Source organism: Rhododendron vialii, chromosome 1a (assembly GCF_030253575.1).
Source record: "Rhododendron vialii isolate Sample 1 chromosome 1a, ASM3025357v1".
Lineage (NCBI taxonomy): Eukaryota > Viridiplantae > Streptophyta > Magnoliopsida > Ericales > Ericaceae > Rhododendron > Rhododendron vialii.
In genome coordinates this window covers 37901891-37907945 of record NC_080557.1, presented here as the reverse complement: position 1 = coordinate 37907945, position 6055 = coordinate 37901891, and positions in this window count along the sequence as shown.

Sequence of the window (6055 nt, the reverse complement as noted above, 5' to 3'; positions counted from 1 at the left end):
CGATTTCTTTTTTTTGATTTTTTACAAGGAAAATTCAATATCTATTCTATTTTAAGGGGGAGGGGAGGGGTTAGCGAGAGTTGAACTATTGACTTGATAGATGGAAGAGCTCTAAGGGGAGCGAGCTCAACCACTGAGCTATGCCTTGACATCTGGTGGAAGACGGTACCTTAGTTATGCTTATTGTGTCACCTATTTAACAGTTAAAGAATATGCCTTTTTAGGCTAAGATTAGAACTAGTAAAATATTGATCATTCTATGTTTTAGCGATTTTGTATCATTTGCTCTAAAATTGAGTAAATTATGAAAGGAAAATCCTATTGGTACCGTAGGGAAAATGCACCGACGGCCGTCTCTGGCCACCGGACGGCCGATCCGAGCCGTCCAAAAATTTTAAAAAATAAAACCGAGTGGGCCATCGTGAGAATCAATAGCATCCGAAGTGTGTAGGGTACTTGATCCGAGCACTCTTTTTTCGTGTATATACACGTATATACATATATAGACGAAAAAGGGGTGCTCGGATCAAGTACCCTACACACCTCGGATGCCATTGATTCTTGCATAGGCCCACTCGGTTATGTTTTTTAAAATTTTTGGACGGCTCGGATCGGCCGTCCGGTGGCCGTCGGTGCATTTTCTTTACGGTACCATCGGTACCAATAACAGTACTCATTATGAAAACCCAATAACCAATGAATATTTCATACAGAGAAAAAAAAAGAAAAGAAAATTAAATGAACCGAAACATTAGGAGTTGTTTTGCCATGGTAATTTGAATTGAATGTTAATGTAAAGTCCTATGCTCGGAACTCGTTTGATGCAGCTTGAAGATCGCAACTTATTGTTCCTTTAAATCTTGAAATTGTTATAGGAGTAATTTGTTTGGCAAAATTTTTAATTTTCACTGGTGAAGTTGAAGGTGGATTTTACTAGACGGAAAGAGATACGTTTCATTATCTCTGACTTTCGTGTGGGGTTAGATTAGAAAAAGGTGTACAAAAGTATCTCCCCGGGATCCAAACTGAAAATAAATGGGCTATTTTTTGTTTCCTTTTTTTCTCTCTTTTAAGATGATTGATGTAAGAAAAAAATAAATTGTATAAGACGAAAAAAACGATTAGAATAACGATTGATAGAATAAGGGTATAATATATATGTTAGGAGGTCTCCGTGGAACAAAGTGATAGTTGAAGGGGTGTTTATGTACTTTCGTCTTATAAAAAAAATGTATCTTAATCATTTTCTCCATTCCGTTAACGGAGTTAGCATTTTTTTCGTTTTCAATAGTTGAGGGAGTCTGTATGGGCGCTTTTAAATATGATGGAATCCTCATGGAAAAAAGTGATAGTTGAGGGGGTGTTTATGTATTTTTGCCTAATTAATTTTTTTTTGAAAATGATTTGCTTAATCTCTCAAGAGAAGCATTGTCTTGAAAGTTGTGGCTCAACTATCCTCATCTTCCGTACAATCTGTTGACATGTAACCTGTTAGAGCATCCCGCTCAAAAATCAATTAACAATGAGTGACAGGATCGCCAAGGTTCATATAGTAGTTTTGGAGGTTACAATTAACCTACGGGAAAATGATGGTCCATGACGTGTTTTGATAATTAATACCCGCTAAGGACATGCTAAAAACATTTATTAATGCTGAAAATGTCTTTGACGGGTATTAATCATCAAAATACGTCATTGGCCGTCATTTTTTCCCCTTTCACTTATTGGGACAAGCTCTAAACCTTCATCTAGAACGGGTCTTCCCATATGTGCGGTTTGATTGGCCCTGTATTATGCACCATACGGACCTTATTCCGTTCTTGACATTCCACGCGATCTCTTTGTGACTTTTCTAAATATCTCGTCCATAATAAACTTTATGAGCCCAGTGGCGACTCTAGAAGATTGTGAGTATGGGGTCAATCACAAACATAATTAACCATTGTAGATACTCTAATAAGCTCAAGATGCAGTTCATAGAAACTAGTTCATCTTCTCCTATATATTCCATCATTCCATGCATATCCATCATCATCGTTTTCAAAACCAGGAGGAGCGTCAAATTGGAGTAAGATACTTGCAGCTTTATTTTGATCCATTTCTTTGATCGTCATTTGTAAGTTTGTGAATTCCATACTTCTCTGTTGGACACACGGCTAAATTAAACTGCCGGTTTTATACTAATTATGTTATCTCATTTGGCTGCCCAAAACAGTTTAGAACGCAATACTGAATTTACAATATTTTTCTTCAAAATGTGAATGGAATATATACAAATTAGGATTTGCCTGTGTCTGAAAGCACGGCGCAACGCATTTTGAACACAAATAAAATGAATTACGAAACTATTGACCACCCCCCGCCAACAAAACTGATTTAAATTAGGTTCAAACAGATTTTTTTTAATGCATGCTCAGAAGCAGATCGAACAATCAACACACATGCAAATCAACACTGTAACCGTGAACAAAGTATCAACTTGTTCATGTAACATCGAAGGGTCGTTCAAAATTTTAAAATAGCACACGCAGAGAGAGAATATGGAACGTTTGGTTATTATTATTTATTTATTTATTATTATTGTTATTATTTTATTATATATATATATATATATATATAGAGAGGAATTTTCAAGTGAGGAATTCCTCATTTTGTTAAAATGAGGGACTTTCATTTCCCGATCAAATTTTGAAAATCTGAACCGTTCAATGTGTGCAGAACGTAATTTTAAGGGTCCCCGCGAAAAATCAGCAAAAAAAAATGACCGGGAAGGGCGTCATCCGAGCAGTTTTTTTTGAACCGTTCAATGAAAACTGCTTGGATGAAGCCCTTCCCGGTCATTTTTTTTGCTGATTTCTCACGGGGACCCTTAAAATCACGTTCTGATCACTTTGAGCGGCTCGGATCATCAAAATTCAATCGGGAAGGGGAGTCCCGCATTTTAATAAAATGAGGGATCCCTCACCGGAACCTAACTCTATATATATATATATATATATATATATATATATATATTTTTTTTTTTTTTTTTTTTTTGGGGGGGGGGGGGGGGTTGTGGGGCAGGGAGGGGAATCATTGCAAAATCAAATCACGACCTAAAGGTAGACAATCCTGTTACAGATTAGACAATGGTGGGAGCTTTGAAATCGAAATAGCCATTTAAATTGAGAAAAAAATGGCGTCAATCTGGTTGCAAATCGGTTGCCATTGAGAGTGTGTGTATTCAAGAGAGAGAGCCTGAAATAGACTTGCTTCGTGATTGAAATGACAGAGAGAGGAGGAGGAGTCATTGATTGGATCCGTGACCAAAGCTGATCTAGATGGGTGTTCGTTCTCAAAGAATATTCAGTCTCAAAGAAAATCACAGAGGGCGTCGGCTGGGAGCGAAGAGCTAGAAGAAGGTAGGTGGGTGGGGGTGTGTGTGTGTGTGAGTGAGCGAGATATGAATTTTGAACGTGAGATCTAGTTAATGGCAATTGCGCAATGGGAAAGTCTTCAATACACACCCTTTTAAGGTGTATACCATATGCACCTATTGTATGGTTCATATTGTGCCACCTCATAAAAAAATTACTTGTAGGACCGATCATTCATAACATTTTATTTCGTATCGTAACTTTTATACTAAAAATTCGTAACTTTTCCTCATATGATTCATAACTTTTGAGTAATACATTCATAACATTTTGGGAATCATAACATTTTAGTGTATTTCAATGAGGGTGCATATGATACACACCCAAATAAATGGTGTGTATTGTAGCACTTCCCGCGTGCAATTACTATTGTTTGAGAGAGAGAGAGAGGGAGAACCATAGCATTTATGGAGCAAATCAATAGTTGGGATTAATAGAGAGATAAGATTCAAAAACCATTTATTTTTGAATGGCATGAAGTCTCATAATCATTTATTTTTGAATGGCATGAATTTATGGAGCAAATCAATGGGCAGGCTATCCGCCAAAGATAGATTGGTAAGTTGGGGTGTAGCTGCGAGTTCCCAGTGTGTGTTGTATTTGAATGGTATGGAGTCTCATAATCATTTATTTTTTGAGTGTGACTTCTCTACTGCTATTTGGGGGCAAATTCTGATCCGTAATGGCATTTATAAGACTGTTGTGCCTCTATCTCAAGAGCTTGAATGGGCTAGGCAGAATCGTGAGGGTAAGGGGTTCCGGAATTACATTTATAAGCTGTCTTCGGCTACTTCAATTTATTTTCTTTGGGGTGAACGGAATCCCAGGATTTTTCAAGGTAGATCTAGAGGTGTTCCTGAGGTTGTTCGTGCTATTTTTGATGCCATTCAAGCCAAGTTAAGTTCTTGAACTACAGTGAAATTTACAGCCCAAAATAGGGGTTTGTGTGATGACTGGCTTTTAGATTCTCAAATTTTTGGGGTCAATACGTGTAGATAAGGGTCGGTGTTTTTCGTTTTGACATTGATGTATAGGTTTGCCAGGGGCATGCCCCTGTGAGTTTTTGTAGCTTCCTACGATTTTTTGGTGCAATAAAATTTTTACTTACCAAAAAAAAAAAAAGATTCAAAAACCGTTCTCCCTTATTATATAGATGAAAAGTGAATGTTATAAACTCAAAGTTAATTTTATAAATTCACAATATAAGAAGACAAAAAATGAACTTAGACATAAAAAGCGGAATGTAAAAATCACTACCCATTTCCAACTCTTTCTTTTTTTCTGAAACTCCTTAAACAAATTGATGTGACATACACTAATGTAACCATAGAAATCAAAGTTGACCAATGGAATGAAAACTACAAGAACTCAACAACAGCATCAATTTATTCATTAAGTTTGCAAGCAAAGTTCATTTGTACGTCATTTTTTGTCAACTCGGATGTCCGACCGGACCAACTTACATGCATTTCTGCTGACCCTGGAGACTCATCCCACCACATGCTTATTTGTACAACATTGCTCGAGTTCAGCAATACAGCAGAACCATGTAGTAGTCGGCCACGACTCTATCCAAATAGATACTGCTAAGTACGGGGGGAGAGAGAGAGAGAGAGAGAGAGAGAGAGAGAGAGAGAGAGAGAGAGAGAGAGAGAGAGAGAGAGAGAGAGAGAGAATCAAAAAAAAGATTCACACACATACCCTGTCCTATATCCAGGTAAATATATGAACAGACATTTCACACATACCCTGTCCAAGAGAACCAAATATCCAAGCAATATATGTGTAAGTGTCACTACAGTCAAACCATCTAGTCTCATTTGATAAAAGAAAATGTCAATTCTGATATGCTTGGGCTGCTTATCAGCAGTCTTAAATCACATGCTAGAAGATCCATTGAGGCCAAAAGAACTTCAGATTAGATAGCTAAAAGTATAAAATTAAGGCACCATATCCTAAAGTAACAGGTCTGCCGTTTAAGCTAATCTCGCAAATAGTCTGCATTCATCCTTCAATCACCACAGGATCTGAAAACTCTGACACAACCAGATGGCTATACCTGAGAAACAAAAGAATTGTCAGTTTTAAAATCAACTCATAAAATTTAAAAAAAAAATCTGTCGAAAGGAGTGTACTCTTACTTATGTGGAAAATTCTATGTACCTCGAAAGAGTACCGAGAAACTATTCCGAATTTGAAAATTGATGGTCCAAATTGACTTCAAGTGAATCTGGACTATTGATTTTCAAATTCGGGGTAATTTCTGGATACTCTTTCGGGGTACGTAGCACTCCTCTACTTATTTTCTTTGGATGAGAAAGCTTCTTTACGCACACAAAACAAGTCCCATGCCCAGTTCCAAGCATCACCCTCATAAGGGTCACTCTCATCAAGCAGTAATGTCTCAACCACTTATTGATGGAGCTCTCACCTCTCTCCTCATTCATGTCTTGAGCAAGGATTTTAGATACGATCCGTTTAGATTCAAAGCTTTTTGCCTTCATTAAAGTTGTAAGGAATCATCTCCTCTTCGAGAATCTTGTGTTTATTTCAAGTTTAATCAATGTTTAGTATTTGCTTTATGTTTACCCTTGCTCATTTCGTATCTCCTTGCAACATGTGTGAGTAGTGTAGCAAGG